This window comes from Lemur catta, chromosome 12 (genome assembly GCF_020740605.2).
Source record: "Lemur catta isolate mLemCat1 chromosome 12, mLemCat1.pri, whole genome shotgun sequence".
Lineage (NCBI taxonomy): Eukaryota > Metazoa > Chordata > Mammalia > Primates > Lemuridae > Lemur > Lemur catta.
Window position 1 is genome coordinate 62,617,933 of NC_059139.1, and position 19,095 is coordinate 62,637,027.

The 19,095-nt window shown below is 34.8% G+C and overlaps 1 long non-coding RNA gene across 1 annotated transcript in view; it reads right to left on the reverse strand.

Moving 5' to 3' along the window:
• LOC123648056 overlaps positions 1-19,095 on the reverse strand; it is a 57,792-nt gene that overhangs the window by 22,897 nt on the left and 15,800 nt on the right. The window contains exons 2-3 of the long non-coding RNA XR_006738468.1: positions 17,130-17,238; positions 765-826 (exon numbers count right to left, since the gene is read on the reverse strand). This is a non-coding gene — a long non-coding RNA (uncharacterized LOC123648056). The remainder of the gene's footprint in view (positions 1-764; positions 827-17,129; positions 17,239-19,095) is intronic.

Sequence of the window (19,095 nt, forward strand, 5' to 3'; positions counted from 1 at the left end):
TACAATCTCCATAGGGTTTGCATGTATGTGGCTCTTCTTTTCAGTACTTCATTCACTTTTATTTTAGTCTCTTCTCTGATGCTTGATTTTTGTCTTTTCTCATTAAGAAAAAGAAAGTAGAATTATATGTCCAAATCTAGCATTAAATTACAATTCTTTTTAAGTGAGAAAATAAGACCAAGCACATGGAGAAAATGCAAATAGAGAAAAAAACCTCTCCAAAATTCTAATTAAGCTGCAAGCCATAAAAGTGCACAGTTTCCATAATGGAATTTAAATGTTTACAGACTTTTCATCAAGAGACAAACAACCAATGTTTGGCCTTGACAACATAATGGAAGTTAAGAATCCTAAGATAATACCTATTGTTTTATTCTATTTGGAAAAAAATAATTTATCTCCAAAGTCTTTAGTCTTTAACATATAAATATGTATACTATATAAAATTTTGTAATACGGTACTATTTGTACTCACAAATATGGCTATTAGAGGTCAGCTAATTTTTAAGAGGAAATATGCCCACTAACATCACTAGTTATGGTTTATTTTGAAAATGCTCTCTTCAAACAAATTTTCTGAATTTAGTTTATAATTTTAAAACCAGGAAGAAATGTTTTCTGGACACTATAACATTGTATATTTCTCAAAATCATTGTAGAAGATAGATGGTATTATTACCATATATCATAACTATGATCTCAACATAAAGAAGAAACTCAATTATCACCATAAAGAAAAATTAGAAGTGAAATGAATGAATTACCTCTCCAAGACTGGACCAAAAACAGTAGCCAAATGTTTTTCAAATATCATTGTTAGATATACCTGAAAGTAAATAAAATCAAAGTGAAATGTAAAAGAAATCCTCAATTTCTTTATTCATTCATTCATACACCAGAGAATAATATGAAATACATATAAAACTTACATGTCATCTATCTTTGTCCTTGTGTAAATAATTAGCAAAGTATTATAACTGTTTATGTCTTGCTTTGCTCAAGCAGGCTCGTCTGTGAGGGAAAGAAACTGCTGTGTTGTTAATGTTAGCTAAGCACATCCTATAAATTTTAGAGTCCCGGGAAAATACATTGTGGCAAGAAGTCTATTCAAAAAATCAGCATGTGGGACATAGCATGGCTTGGCCCTTGTAGGAGGATAGCTCCTCTTTGTCAGAATTGCTTTTATCCAAGGACTTCGGTTATTATTCCCTTCTCTCTACCATATCTCCTTACCTTGAATATCATGAAATAGACATTCTCTTTAATTTACACATTATGGAAACTGTTTGTTTTCACTGTTAAACAGATAAACATGTGCTCTACATTTATTTGCTCACTAGTTGAAAACAAATACAAGTGTTTTTAATGTTTTCCTGGCTTTGCCATATAAAGTAATTGTTCCCAGCCATTCTTAATTTACATGCCATGACTTTTGTGATATTTTTCTCTTGCTGCTCCTGTTAATTGGATATTCATATTTGGTATGTCAAAGCATAACAACATTTCTCCTGAATCTGATCCCTTTATAGGATTCAAGATCCTTGGATGTATAATAAAGACACAGTCACATCTTTGCCAGCGAAAGAAAGACATACTACATGCAACTACACAGAACACTTTCTAATTGTTTGCTTTAGCCTCCACTTTACTGTGAATACAGAAGACATCTGCTTTAAATGGTGCCAATTTTCAATAAAGCAGCCTACATACAGAGAAAACTGCATGAAAAGAAACCCAGTGACTCTGAAATACTCTGTCCAAATGAGTGGACTTCTGAAATGTAACCCTTTCTTAGATTTTTGTCATATATTCAGTAGAGGCCTTATTTTTTCAAGTTAATTCTTCTACATGCTTCACTGATTAGTAGTAGCTTTATCTTGACATTCCCATAGACTATGACAGAAACGAAATAACTCAAAGCCTAGCTTTCTGGTTGAGTTTCCATTAATGCAATGCAAAGGAGTTGCGTGAAGAATGCTGGAGCAGGAAATGACTTGGATAGCAATGAAGATATTACGCTTTGTTTGTTTAAGTTGCTGTGTGAAAGGCAAACCTTCCCACTCCCCTCATCACCACAGCTGTGATTATAACTCTGGCTGGCTGAAACCAAATGTAAGATTGTGTTCTTTCCACCCAGACGTCAATCTTTCAACTAGTTGGTTTACAGGTTGTGAGAAAAGACATGCTCCTGCTTTCAACATGTGGGTGAAAGATCCCGCTTCGGCAAATTCAATTAGATGAGAAATTGAGCTTTCTCTCATAATTCTGCCTCATGTGGAACAGTGACAACTACAGGATCTTGGATTATCTTGCTGAACCCTGTTTTTGCTTATTAACTGATGTATATTTCGTTGTCACTACCTATAAATGGATGTTTAAATGTATATACTCTACTCAAAATACATTTAATGTAATATATGTGCATTAATCCAGGTTGATATAACTTTGACACATATGACATAATTAACATATGAAGAAAAATGATGGCAAATGCCATAGCTTGAAATATCATGAAAAGTCAAAGTTAAGATTCTCATTAGTTTTCTTGCATTCGTCATGTTGTAATTAAACATGTCACTAAATACCTACACTTCATGAACTCATATCATTTGAATCAAGGATCAATTATAAAGCATCTGATTTTCAATCAGATCTGATTTTCATTGATCAATTTGTTGATCAATGCACAGCTTTAAATAGCATGTATACCATTTTTTGCACTGGGTTTTCTAAGTGTTCTTTTTGAAAATAACTCAAGTAGTACTATACTTCAGATTTTTTCTTAAAGGGTATATCTTGTAACCAAAAAACTAATTATAATAATAATAACATCTTCTGGGGGACCCTGAAAATTAACTCTCTTGGAACCACTTACTCTAAAGAAAGAGTAATAGTCTTTCTTTCATTGTTTGTTCCTCTAGCCAAAACATTTTGTATGAGTTAAAAGCTAACAAAACAAGTAGGAATAAAATTACTATTTTTTATCACTTAAGAAGCTCAAAAATAGTTAAAACAACTTTTCTCATACTTTTTCAAAATTTTTACCTCTGCTCAAAGTTGCAAGTAAATGTGTCATACCCAAAGGAGAATTTTTCTGAAAGGTACAGATATCTTTGAGAGATCTGAATACTTAACTATGACTTGTACACTTCCAAGCTATTTACTGCATATTAATATTACTTTTATTTTAACACTTTCACAAAGCAAAAGATCTAGTTGAAATTTATGAAATACAAAAGTTCCTATATGTGGCAGGACAATGCCAGATGCAGTTTTAATGCAACATCTATATTGCAGATAGAGGAGTATAAAAGAAAGTAACAGGAAAGAGACAAGTTAGAGGACAGCAGAAGTGCAACAAAAACATAAAATCAAACAGGAGTAAATGTAATCGAATAAAGTCTCTTCAAATACTCACAAAGTAGCCTGAACTAAGAATCTGCACTAGTGTTCACAAATTATACTTAGGTAATCTTTTCTATTTTATTAAAAAGAATTTATATTCACTATAATGTCTAAAAGCCTTGTGACTATATTTATTGCCTTTATGAAAGAAGCACTAAGCTTAGTTGACTTAGGTACCCCTACATAAATTTTTCCTTGATTTGGTGAAAAAAGAGAAAAATAAGCAAGGCAGAGAGGAGGAAAAGGATGAAAATATGCTGAAAAATACCTTAAAATAACTATTACAGACATCAATAATCTTTGCAAGTAAAAGAAAAAGGAAAAGGTTTGGTAGCAAAAGTACAATTTTAGTTATAAGATATATCTTATAAAATTGTTTCATATATGTGAATATGTGTGTCCCTTTATTAAATAATTACAGAAAAGGGATGGCACATGGGTGATAGAAGTACAAGCATACCTTGTATCATTGCACTTCACAGATATTATGTTTTTTTACAGACTAAAAGTTTGTGGCAACCCAACCCCTGCATCAAGCAAGTTGATCACCACCATTTTTCCAACAGCATGTGCTCACTTAATGTCTCTATGTCACATTTTGGTAATTCTTGCAACATTTCAAACTTTTTCATTATTATTGTATCTATCATGGTGATCTGGTATCAGTCATCTTTGATGTTACTATTGTAATTGTTTGGGGGCATCACGGACCATGCCCAGTAAAGATGGAGAACTTAATAAATGTTGTATGCATTCTGACTGCTCCAACGACCAGTTGTTCCCTAACTCTCTCCCTCTCTTGAGGCCTCTCCATTCTTTGAGATACAACAATATTGAAATTAGGCCAATGAATAACTCTACATTGGCCTCTAAGTATTTAAGTGAAAGGAAGAGTCACGCATCTCTCACTGTAAATCAAAAGCTAGAAATGATTAAGCTTAGTGAGGAAGTCATGTCAAAAGCCAAGAGAGGCCAAAAGCTAGGGCTCTTGCACCTAACAGCCAAGTTGTGAATGCAAAGGAAAAGTTCTTGAAGGAAATTAAAAGTGCTACTCCAATGAATACATGAATGATAAGAAAGCATAACAACCTTATTGCTGGTATAGAGAAATCTTTAGAGTCTGGATAGGAGATCAAACTAGCCATGACATTCCCTTAAGCCAAAACCAAATACAGAAGAATCACCCAACTCTCTCCAAGTCTATGAAGGCTGAGAGAGGTGAGGAAGCTGCAGAAGAAAAGTTGGAAGCTAGCAGAGGTTCATGAGGTTTTAGGAAAGAAGCCATCTCAAGAACATAAAAGTGCAAGGGGAAGCAGTAAGTGCCAGTTATCCAGAGGATCTTGCTAAGATCATTGATGAAGGTGACTACACTAAACAACATATTTTCAATGTAGATGAAACCTCCTTCTTTTCAAAAAAGATGCCATCTAGTACTTGCATAGCTGGAAAGGAGAAGTCAATGGCTTCAAAGCTTCAAATAAGGCTGACTCTTTTATTAGGGGTTAATGTAGTTAGTGACTTTGAAGCCAATGCTCATTTACCATTCTGAAAATCTTAGGGCCCTTAAGAATTATGCTAAATCCATTCTGCCTGTGCTCTATAAATGGAGCAACAAAGCCTGGATGACAGCATATTTTTTATATCATGGTTTACTAAATTATATTAAGCCTACTGTTGAGATCTACTGCTCAGAAAAAAACATTCCTTTCAAAATATTACCGTTCATTGACAATGCACCTGGTCCTCTGATGGAAATGTACAAGATTCATGGTGTTTTCATGTCTGCTAACACAACAGCCATCCTGTAGCTCAGGGATCAAGGAGTAATTTCAACTTTCACATCTTATTATTTAGGACACATTTTATAAGGCTATATAGCTGCTGTACATAGCGATTCCTCTGATGAATCCATGCAAAGTAAACTCAAATCCTGGAAAGGATTCACAATTCTATATGCCATCAAAAACATCCACAACTCATAGAAGGAGTTCAAAATATCAACATGAACAGGAGTTTGTAAGAAGTTGATTCTAACCCTCAGGGATGACTTTGAAGGGTTTAAGACTTCAGTGGAGGAAGTAATTGCCGATGTGCTGGAAATATCAAGAGAACTAGAATTATAAATGAAACCTGAAGATGTTACTGAATTGCTGCAATCTCATGATAAAACTTAAACAGATGAGGAGTTGCTTATTATGGATAAGCAAAGAAAGTGGTTTCTTGAGATGGAATCTACTCCTGGTGAAGAAGCTAAGAACATTGCATCATTGTTGTGAACAACAAAGGATTTAGACATAAACTTAGTTGATAAAGCAACAGCAGGGATTGAGAGGATTGGCTCCAGTTTTGAAAGAAGGTCTACTATAAGCCTGGGGCAGTGGCTCACACCTGTAATCCTAGCAACTTGGGAGCCTAGGCAGAGGATCACTTAAGCCCAGGAGTTCGAGACTGCACTCCAGCCTGGGCAACAGAATAAGATCCTGTCTCTTAAAAAAAAAAAAAAAAAAAAAAGTTCTACTGTTAGTAAAATGGTATCAAAATAGCATCACATGCTACAGAGAAATCTTTCATGAAAGAAAGAGTAAATTGATGCAGCGAACTTCATTGTTGTCTTATGTTGTTAAGAAATTGCCACAGCAACTTCTGGCTCCCAACTTTTGGCAGCCACCACTCTGATTAGTCAGCAGCCATCAACATTAAGGAAAGAATCTCTACCAGCAAAAAGATTACAACTTGTGAAGGCTCAGATGATTGTTAGCTTTTTTTTTTTCAGCAATACAGTATTTTTATTATAAATTAGGCATGTGCCTTGTTTTTTTAGACATAATTCTAGTGCACACTTAATAGCCTAAAGTCTAGCGTAAACATAACTTTTATATGCACTGGGAAACCAAAAAATTCATGTGACATATTTTAATGTGATAGTCACTTTATTGTGGTGATCTGGAACTGGACCTGCAATATCTCTGAGGTATGCTTGTAAATACATTTGATCTGCTGGCAACATGACAAAGTGAATTGCTCTTGCACCAAACACAGAGAAATGCTGGATAGTATACAAACAAACAGGGAACTCAAAGCCAGAGTTACAAAAGTATAAGCTGACAGCATGACAACTTAGGGAGGTATAAAGTAGAAATTGAGACTGGGGGCCAGTAGCTGAGGTTTTAAAGTCCATATGTCAGGACAGGATATGTGGTTTGGGGCCTACACAAGTACAGGAGTTAGAATGTGATAACCAAGGTACCTGAACAAAAAGTTTAGATAATCAAAAGATAGCTTATTCCATAAAAAAGGGATATTAGAAAAACAAAAACAAAATCTCCGCTTCCTAGCCCAGGAGAGCAGCAAGGAAGCTGGGTCTCTGCCAAAAGCTCTGGATAGAAAAAAATTTCCTGTGAAAGAGTAAGACCTAAAGATAGGTTTGGGGTCCAAATTTATATTATCTGCATGATATCATGGTAATCCCATGCCAGATAAAAACAGATTCTAATAAGGAATTTTTATATAATGTTACAGTGTGATCTCTAGGAAATATTAAATGAAAAAAAAACAAGTGAATAGAATACTTGCATTCATCTAGGAAAAAATACAAATATGATTCCATTAAAAAAAACAAATACAAAGGGAAGAGGCAAGATGGTGGATGAGAAAAACCGCCAGCCAGAGTGTCTCTGCAAGAAAGGCAGATTTTAGATGAAAGTGAAAAAAACAAACAAGCAGACAAACACAGATTGGGTGAGGGTCAGAAGGAAGGGTACCTGAAACTACAGGAGACTCCACGGAAAGAAGCTGCAGAGCAGAACTGGAAGAAGAAACGTATCGGCAGAGTCTAAAGCCCAAGAGGCTTGGAGACCAGCAACAAGGGTAGGTGCAGTGGTCAAATTTCCCCTCCCTTGCATCTTGGACTTCTGGTGGGCTTCTGAACTGCAAATAAGGCTGAAGAGACCTGCCCAGAGACCATTGCTGCCAGTGAGTGGTAAGCCTCTTGAGGACAGGGCACTAGGCTCCCAGCTCCCTTGGGGCACCTCCCACCACACAGACCCAAGCTGATTGGTAGCCACCATATTGCTTCATTCTCCCCTTCCCTTTTCCTACCCATGGCTGCCAAGAAAGACAAATTAGCCACCACCTGGAGGCATACACAGGGAACAGGACATTTCCTTTTGGTGCCCTGCAGCAGACTGAGGGGTACTCGGACTGTGAGCTCCCGACCCACTGGCCCTCCCAGGTGCTGCTTGCCTGGTGACTCCTGATAACAGCATTTGTGGAGCTTGAGGGCAGGCTCACCCAACCTAGCCCTGCCCAATCTCACTCCCCCACCTTGTCCCCACTGAGGTAGAGAATAAGGACACACCTGGAAGTTCCAGGGCCCTACCCACCACCTGAAGCACTAGAGTCCCTCTCCAGAGGAATTAGAGCTGGTTACAAAACCCCCCAAAAAACTGCAGCTTGCTCCTCCCAGCAAGCGCCACCTACTGACAGGGAGGTCAATTTGCACACCCTTTTACTGCATTTACTGACTCATCATACAGGGTGTGGTTGACTCTCACCCACAAACACCACCTACTAGATTAAAGACTAAACTGGGCATGTCATTATCTAAACAAAAATCTAAAGGTAAGAAGCAACAGCTGCTCCAGATGGGAAGGAATCAGGAAAAGAACTCTGGAAGTATGAATAATCAAACTGAACGCACACCCTCAAAGGGGAACACCAGCTTTCTAGCAATGGATATCAACCAAATTCAGAACACTAAAATGACAGAAGAAGTATTTCAAACATAGATTGTAACAAAACTCAATGATATGCAGCAGAAAATGGATAACCAACACATAGAAACCACAAAAAAAAAAAAAAATCCAGGACTTGGATGAAAAATTCACTAAAGAAATTGAAATATTAAAGAAAAATCAAACAGAACTTCTGGAAATAAAGAAGTTATTTAAGGAATTACATAACACAGTGGAAAGCCTCAAGAATAGGGTAGATCAAACAGAATGAAGAATCTCAGTTGATTGAAGATAACACCTTTCAATTAAATAAGTCAGTTGCAGAGATAAAGCAGAGAAATAAGAAGAAAGAGTGAAATCTACAAGAAATGTGGGATTATGTGAAGAGGCCTAACATGAGAATTATAGGCATCCCTGAGGGTGAAGAAAAAAATACACAAGGCTTGGATCAACTATTTGAGTATATAATGTAGGAAAATTTCCCAGGCCTTGCTAAAAATCTAGATATCCAGGTACAAGAAGCTCAAAGGACTCCTGGGAGATTCATTGCAAACAGGAAGACACTGTGACACGGAGTCATCAGACTGGTCAAAATAAACACAAAAGAGACCCTCCTGCAAGCTCTAACATGAAAGAGGCAGGTAACCAACAAAGGAAAACCCATCAGATTAACTGCAGCCTTCTCAACTGAGATCTTAGAAGCCAGAAGAGACTGGATTCCCATTCTCACTCACATCAAACAGAATAATGCCCAGCCTAGAATCTTGTACCCTGCAAAACTAAGTTGAAGGGAAGGGAAAATAAAGACCTTCTCAGAAAAGCAAAGACTGAGAGAATGCATCAAGACCAGACCTGCCCTCCAGGAAGCACTCAGAACAGTGTTACACATGGATCAGCACAATAAACATTCGCCAATGTAAAAACACTCAAAAGCTAAAGGTCAAAGACCATATACCACAATGGCTCAAGAGAGAAAACAAAGCAACAAAGTTCAACTCAACAGGATGAACAGAAATCTGCCCCACTTATCAATTCTTTCAATAGATAAGAATGGCTTGAACTGCCCACTAAAGAGACATAGGCTGGCTGAATGGATAAATATACACAAACCAAGTATCTTCTATCTTCAAGAAACACACCTAACCCAGAAGGATGCATTCAGACTCAAGGTGAAGGGATGGAAAATAATATTTCATGCAAATGGAATACAAAAGGAAGCTGGCGTAGCAGTTGCAATTTCAGATAACTTAGTCTTCAAACCAACAAAAGTAATGAAAGACAAAAATGGTCACTATATAATGGTGAAGGGTACAATTCAACAAGAAGACATAAGAATTCTAAATATTTATGCACCTAACTCATGTACATCCAGATTCATAAAGCAAATCCTACTTGATCTAAACAAAATGACAAAAACCAACACAATAATATCCAAGGACTTCAACACCCCTCTGACAGAACAGGATAAGATCCTCCAAACAGAAACCAAATAAAGAAACAATGGACTTAAACAGAACTCTAGAATAAATGGGCCTGACTGATATTTATGGAACATACTACCCAAAAACCACTGAATATACATTTTTCTCATCAGCTCATTCTCTAAGATTGACCATATCCTAGGCCACAAAGCATGTCTCAACAAATTAAAAAAATAGAAATTATACCATGCATCTTCTCAGACCACAGTGGAATAAAATTAGAAATCGACTCTAACAGAAACTCTCATCTCTACACAAAGTCATGGAAATTAAATAACCTTCTGCTGAATGATTATTGGGTTAAGGAGGAAATTAAGATAGACATCAAAATATTCCTTAAACTAAATGATAAAGGAGACAAAAGCTATCGAAATCTGTGGGACACAGCCATAGCAGTCCTGAGAGGAAACTTTATGTCCATAAATGTCTACATCTAAAAGACAGAAAGATCACAAATCTACAATCTAATGAATCATCTCAAAGAACTAGAAAAGGATGAGGAAACCAATCCCAAACTCAGCAGAAGAAATGCAATGAAAGTCAGCAGAACTAAATGAAGTCAATAACAAAAAATTATACAGAAGAATAATAAAACAAAAAGTTGGTTCTTTGAAAAAATGAAAAAAAATTGACACATATCTTGCTAGATCAATGAGCAGCAGAAAAGGACAGACTCTACTAACCTCCATTGGGAATGAAAAAGGAGAAATTAAAACTGATACCACAGAAATACAAAATATCATCTATGAATACTATAAAAACCTCTATGCATATAAACTTGAAAACATGGAGGAAATGGACAAATTCTCAGAAACATACAGCCTCCCTAGGCTCAATAAGGAAGAAATAGAATTCCTGAACGGACCAATATCAAGTACCAAAACTGAAACAGCAATAAAAAACCTTCCTAAAAAGAAAAGTCCCAGACCAGATGGTTTCACATTTGAATTTTACCAGACCTACAAACACAAACTGGTGCCTATCCTGCAGAAATTATTCCACAACATCAAGAAGGAAGGGATCCTCCCCAACATGTTTTATGAAGCCAATCATTGTGATACCAAAACCAGGAGAGGACACAGCAAAAAAAGAAAACTACAGACCAATATCCCTTATGAATATTGATGCAAAAATTCTCAACAAAATCCTAGCAAAATGAATTCACATGCTTATCAAAAAAATAATCCATCACAACCAAGTTGGCTTCATTCCAGAGATGCAGAGATGGTTCAACATATGCAAATCTATACATGTAATTCACCACATAAATAGAAGCGAAAACAAAGATCATAAAATCCTCTCAATAGACGTAGAAAAAGCATTCAACAAAATTCAGCACCCTTTTATCATGAGAACACTTAACAAAATAGGCACAGATGGGACTTACCTGAAAATGATAAAAGCCATATATGACAAACCCACAGCCAACATCATACTGAACAGAGAAAAACTGAAAGCATTCTCACTTCCAACTGGAACCAGACAAGGTCACCGTCTATCACCATTTCTATTCAACATAGTACTGGAAGTCCTAGCCAGAGCAAGCGGACAAGAGAAGGACATCAAGGGCATCCAAATGGGGCAGAAGAGGTCAAACTATCACTCTTTGCTGACAATTTGATCTTATATCTAGAACACTTCAAAGATTCTGTCATGAGACTACTGGAATTGATAAACAAATTCAGCAAAGTCTCAGATTACAAAATCAATATCCAGAAATCAGTAGCATTCCTATATGACAACAACAGTCAAAGTGGGAACCAAATCAAAGACTCAATGCCCTTCACAATAGCAATAAAGAAGATAAAATACCTAGGAATATATTTAACTAAGGTGGTTAAGAGACCTCTACAGGGAGAACTATGAAACACTGAGGAAGGAAATAGCAGAGGGCGTAAACAGGTGGAAAACCATACCATGCTCATGGGTTGCCAGAATCAACATTGTTAAAATGTCTAGAGTACCCAAAGTGATCTACAAATTCAATACAATTCCTATTAAAATACCAACATCATTTTTCACAGACCTAGAAAAAATAATTCTTTGCTTTCTATGGAACCAGAGGTATAGCAAAAGTAATCTTAATCAAAAAGAACAAATTGGGAGGGATCAATTTATCAGACTTCAAGCTATACTACAAGGCTATAGTAACTAAAACAGCATGGTACTGGCACAAAAACAGACAGAGACCAATGGAACAGAACTGAGAACCTAGATATAAAACCATCCTCATATAGCCATCTAATCTTTGACAATGCAGACAAAAACATACACTGGGGAAAAAATCCTTATTCAATAAATGGTGCTGGGAAAATTGGATAGCCACATGTAGAAGACTGAAACAGGATCTGCACCTTTCACCTCTCACAAAAATCAACTCACAGTGGATAACAGACTTATATGTAAGGCATGAAACTGTAAGAATTCTAGAAGAAAATGTTGGAAAAACTCTTACAGACATTGGCTTAGGCAAGGAATTTATGAAGAAGACCCCAAAGGCAATCACAGCAACAACAAAAATAAAGAAATGAGACCTGATCAAATTAAAAAGCTTCTGCACAGCCAAGGAAATTATCACAAGAGCAATCAGACAACCTATAGAATGGGAGAAAATATTTGCATGCTATACATCTGATAAAGGGCTGATTAACTAGAATCTATATAGAATTCAGGATCATCAGCAAGAAAAAATCAAACAACCCTATCAAAAAGTGGGCAAAGGACATGAACAGAAACTTTTCAAAAGAAGATAGACTAATGGCCAACAAACATGAAAAAATACTCAACGTTTCTTATCATCAGGGAAATGCAAATCAAAACAGCAATGAGATATCACTTAACTCCAGTGAGAATGGCCTTTATCAAAAAGTCCCAAAACAATAAATGTTGATGTGGATGCGGAGAGATAGGAACACTCATATGTTGCTGGTGGGACTGCGAACTGTACAACCTCTGTGGAAAGTAATATGGAGATACCTCAAAGAGCTACAAGTAGAACTACCATTTGATCCAGCAATCTCATTACTAGGCATCTACCCAAAGGAACAAAAGACATTCTACAAAAAAGACATCTGTACTCGAATGTTTATAGCAGCAAAATTCACAACTGCAAAGATGTGAAAACAACCCAAGTGCCCATCAATACATGATTAGATTAATAAAGTGTGGTATATGTATACCATGAAGTTCTACTCAGCCATAAAAAACAATGGTGATCTAGCACCTCTTGTATTATCCTGGATAGAGCTGGAGCCCATTCTACTAAGTGAAGTATCCCAAGAATGGAAAAACAAGCACGACATGTACTCACCATCAAATTGGTATTAACTGATCAACACTCATGTGCACATATAGTAGTAACATTCATTGGGTGTTGGGCAGATCCGGGGTGGGGAGGGGATGGATGTATTCACACCTCATGAGTGTGGTGCTCACCATGTGGGGGATGGACAAACTTGAAGCTCTGACTCAGGTGGGGCAAAGGCAATATATGTAACCTAAACATTTGTACCCTCATGATATGCTAAAATAAAAAATAATAAAAAATAAAATAAAAAACAAATATAAAGGAGAGATAAATCAAAAGCTAATTAAATTGTTTACCTATGGGAAAAGAGAGAGGAGGGCAACAGGAGAAAGACAGAAGCTAGACTTCTCCAAATTTACCTTATTTTCTAGATATGACTTTGAAACTATATAAATTTCTAACATAATTATAAAATATAACCAAATCAAGAATTTTAAAAGCTATCCTCAAAATTTGGAAGTAAAATGAAATAAATTAACTTATGTATCAAGTTGCTGGCTTAAATACACAGCAATCATTAATATTTCAAGTGGCATCAAACAGAGTAATTTGATGTAAATTCTTAATGGGATATACAAGGACCAAAAGAACTGTAAAGAAATTTTAAATTATTTAACAGTAACCATACTGTTAGTGATGGCATTGATACTGTTATTCTGGCATTAATATAGAGATTAGATAATTTTATTAAGGTCCAGGATAATTAATAAGGAACCAACATTTTCAACACAAGAGGGGGAAAGAAACTAACACATCAACAAAAATGTTAAGTAAAACTCCCATAATCCCAAATTTGAATTAGAAAATTTCCTAAGAAAAACTTGTTTACAAGGTTGGTCCTGTGAACTTGGATTTCAGGAGGGTTCCAACCATTCCCAGAATCGGTAACAGTGCTCACCGTGCCTAAACTGCACAATGAGGTTTAAGCTGAACACATGCTTTCCTTCCAAGAGTCTGGAATTCTGTATATGCCAGACAGAGGATATCCTCACTACGTGACCAGCCTCCAATAAACACCCTGGGCACTAAATCTCTAATGAGCTTCCCTGGTAGACATTTCACGTGTGTTGTCACAACTTATTACTGAGGGAATTTAGTTCATCTTGCGTGACTCTGTGTGGAGAGGACTCTTAGAGGCTTGTGGTTGGTTTCATCCAGGCTTTGTTCCATTTGGCTTTTCCCTTTACTGGTATTGCTTCGTATCCTTTGCTATAATAAATCATAGCCATGAGTACAACTAGATGCTGAGTCCTGTGAGTCCTCCTAGTGAATCACTGTTGGTCTTAGAAACTCCTAACACAGTGGGAAACTACAGACTAATAAGCTGGTTTCCTCAACACATAAATTGCACAAGACAAAAAGGAGGAAAAACCTATAAAGAAATTTAATAATAAATGTTTAATTTTAATTTTTTATTTCAGTGCCTCTGACTAAATATGGCAAACTGAAATAAATATGACTGAAACAAAAAATTACAAATTTGTTACTCAAAAACCACAAAATTTGAAAGAAATTTAAGTAATTAAAATTTCAAGTAATTGTATAAGTCTGTCATTTATACTCTTAAGGTTACTTAAGCTTAAAACTGTGCTAAGATTTTTGGGATACCCTGTATAGATAACCTAAATTTGACAGAAGAAAAATATAGAAAACCAGAATATATTCATGATCATCAAAGAAATTAAATCAGCAGTCAAAAGTCTACCCGTAAGAAATCATCAGGCCAAAGTTGTTTATAGACAAGTATTACCAAATCTTAAAGAAACAGATAACCTCTATTTTAAGCAAGATATTCCAGAGAGTAAAAAATATGGAAAGCTATCCCGCTCATTTTGTAAGGTTAATATAATCTTCATGCTTAAAATGACAAAAACTGTATAGGAAAAGACTATAGGAAGTCTCATTTACTAACATAGATGAAAAATCTACATAAAGTGGCAATCAACTTAAGCAAAGTATGTCTGTCTACATCTACATAACTACATCATAATCAAGTAAGGTTTATCTCAGAAATTCAAGGAGAGATTAACATTTAAAAATTTATTAATGTAATTTGCCACTTTAACATATTAAGGGAGAAAAAAATCACAAGATCATTTCAAAGGATACAGGAAAAATTTAACACCCATAAATTATCTTTCATTAAGTACCTCTTAGCAAGCTAAGAATACAAGGAAATTTTTTCCTTAATCTGATATTTAATGGTAAAACTTTAAAGCATTCTGTTTAAAGTCAGAAATAAGATAAGAATATTTGTTATCACTGCTTTTATTCAACACTGTACAGGAAATCCTAACCAATTTTAAAAGTATTAAAAATATAAGGATTGAAAAAAATAGTCATTGTTTACAGATAATGTGATTACACAAAATATCCAAGAGAACCTACACATTGTCAAAACTAATAAGATAATTCAACAAGGTTATTGGATATAAAATCAATATACAAAAATATTACTAGCATTCCTATACATAAGCAACATCCAAGTAGAAATGTATTAAAATATCTCATTTGTAATAGTAATAGAAACAAAATCATAATGTGCCTAAGAATATATCTAACAAAATCTGAATAAGACCTCTATGGGGGAAATTACAAAACTTTATTGTCAGGCATAAATGGAAACTTAAATGAATGAGAAGATATACCATGTTGGTAGATGGGAAAATTCAGATTCATAAAAATGTCTATTCTCCCTAAATTATCCTATAAATTCAATTCCAATAAAAATCCCATGAGTGTTGTTAACAGATTTGACAATATGACCCTGTAATTCATATGCAAGAGAACAGACTTTCATCTTAGGACACTTTTGAAGACAATGAACAATGTGAAAAGACTTACCCTAACAGCCATCATCCTATTACAAAACTTTGATAATTTAAATGACATGATATTGGCACAGAGATAAACAAATCAACCACATAGAATAGAGAACCCCAAAACAGAATCATATATATATATGGCAATTTAGTACTACATATAAGAAAGTTGCCAAAACAAATCATTGAGGAAAGTATAAATTATTTTTAGAATGATGCTAAGAAAATTAGTCATACATATGGGAAAAAATTAGACTTTCTTGCAAAATAAATCCCAGGTGGATTTTAAAACTTAAATCTAGAAACCAAAATTATAACACTTTTAGGGGAAAAAAGTGGAAATAACTATACGGCATCAAAATAGGAAGAGCTTTCTTAAGACCCAAAAAAGTACAGACCTTAAAGGGAAAAGCTGAAAATATTTACATAAATAAATTTTAAAACTTCTATACATCAAGACACCATAAATAAAGTAAAAACACAAGCCACAAAATGGGACAAATTTATAATGCATAACAACCAAAACAAATTATAATAAAGGGCTAAATCAAAAAGAAAAAGACAGTTAAAACCAAAAATAAAATATAAATAAACAATTCACAGCAAATGGCCAATAAACATATAAAAGTTTATTCATCCTCATTAACTATTAAAGAAATGCAAATTAGAACAAAATAACATTTCATACTATAGTCTAATAATTGTAAGTATCAGCAAGTACATGAGGAAAAGGAAATCTTCTGCCCAGCTAGTGAAGTATAAATTGGTATTACTGTTTTGGGGAATGATTGGCCACATCATGCAAAGTTGATAATGATTGGAACCAACAAATACATATCTTAAAGAAACTTTGTTTACATATATGTGCAAAGAACAAGCATAAAAATGCTCACTGCAGCATTATTTTAACATTTAATAACTGGAAATAGACTAAATGTCCATAAATCAGTGAATAAATAAATAAGTAAATTGAAGTATATTTATACAATGAAATACTAAGGAAAGGATACTACATGTATCAGTTGTAAATAAATCTCGAAAACATAATGCTGACTAAAAAAGCAAGCTCCAGAATATGTACAGCACGACACAATTTATATGACGTTTAAGAACATGCAAACAATGGTATATATCAGAACTTTCTGCAATGATGAAAATGTTCATAATCTGTACTGTCCTATACAATAGCCTTATGTGAATACCAAACACTAGTAATGTGGCTAGTACTCCAAAGGAACTGAATGTGCTTTATTTCATTTTAATTAATTTAGATTTAAATAGCCACATGTGGCTAGCATATAAAATATTGGCAGAGCAGGTATATAAAATTTATGAATACATACACACATATAAATATAAAAACACGGAGAAGAAGACATACCAACTTCAGGACAGTGGTTATCTCTGGAGAAGTGAAATAGGACAGAATGGAATGTGAAGGGGCTCAACAGTCTCCGTGAACTTTTATTTCTTTGCAACAGCAAAAATATCTATAAAGCAAATATGTCAAAATATTAATATTGTTAAAATTGATTAGTCTGGTTTTTCAGTGTGTTTAAAATTTTTCCTACTTAATTTTTCTAATATTTCTGACTTTAAATGTTTCATTTTAGTTTCTTTGAAGTATTTCTTTATTTAAATTTTTAAATAACTTTTTGAAAGCAAACAGTATTTGAATCTTTATCATACCTGTAATGCTAAACCCAAGGGACCAACTATCATATATATTGTCTGGATGAATACATAAAACATTGAAAAGCAGAGAGCAGAGCAAAAAATGTGACACAATATGCTTGTAGAGTTCCTAACTCATGTGATTTTTTACAATTGATTTTCAAAGGTCCAACAAAGATAATTCAAAAATGTTATTTTACTTAAATTCTAAATATAACAAATGGAGACAACCATGAGCTAACTGATCTTATTGATTAGTTAGAACTATTATAAATATATTAACTAAAATAATGAAAATAGCCCTGGACCAGAGGTCAGGACAGTTTTTATCAACTTTCGAGTACCAGTTTACATGAACTTTCTGTGTTCCATTTATTTAAGTTTCCTCATCTGTACAGGCTGAATAAGAGAGTCTCTGAGTTCACCGTCAATTTTTTTAAGTTTGGAACTGTTAATCAAATTTTATTTCTCCTTTCAAATGTATTCTTAATAAGTTATTTAAACAGTCATTCCTTTGTGTCAAACTGTCAAAGTTCTCACGCCTGAAATCCAAATTCCCTTATTGTTGTCTGACTTCACCTCTAGCTGTCCATAGGATAGAAAAAAGAAGAGAATAAATACATGATCATATAGTCAATGATCCATGACTCTCAAAGGACCTCATTTTTCAAAGATGGAAGCTTTTCTACTGATATGACTTTTAATGGGTCTTATAATCAACACATAAAATCTCCACGCTATATTCTTGTGGATATCTGAAGACCCTGAGCAGAAAAATGATTCCATATGTAGTTGCATCTTTGCTCATATGAATGTTTTTAACTCACAAAAATCTAAAACTTATACATAGTTTTGATTGTATTACTTTATAAAAATATTGAAGATCTTAATAAGAAAGGCAAATACAACTATTCACATGTATAACATTAGCCAGAGATCTTAATTCATTCAATGTTCTCCCCAAGTTATCGTGCAGCCAAAGAATGTGAAAGAATTGGGTCTTTCTGTGCTATTCATGCACACAACTTTTAGTTACATCATTCAGTGTGTGACAAAAATGTCCTGATCAGAGGAGAGAAGTTTGTTTATGATCTGTTCTGACTGTTATTAAATGGTGAGGCTTTGGGTTAAATTATTTGGGATGGTGGTACCAATGGCAGGAAATGACACTAATTATCTCCTACTTTTTAATTTATTTTGTGGCAGAATTATTGAGACGTTCCTCACCTCTTAACACCTTTCACAAAATATACATACAACTTAAATTAATGAGATGTTTAATTTTATGTGTCAATTTGAGTGGGCCACAGGGTACTGAGATTAAACATATTTTCTGAGTGTGTCTGTGAGTGTATTTCTGGATGAAATTAGCATTTGAATCAGTAGACTCAGCAAATCACATTGCCCTCCCCAATGTGGTTCACCACCCAATTCATTGGTTGAAGGCCTGAATGAAACAAAAGGAAGAGGAAGGAGAAATTTGCTGCTTTTTGCTTCCCAACCATCTGTTTGGGCTGGGACATGGGTCTTCTGCAGTTGAGACTGGGATTTACACCATCAGCTCATCTGGTTCTCAGTCCTTCAAACTCAGAGTGGAATTACACCACCAGCTTTCCTAGGTCTCCAGTTTGCAGGCAGCAGATCATGGGACTTCTCAGCCATTTCCCCAAAAT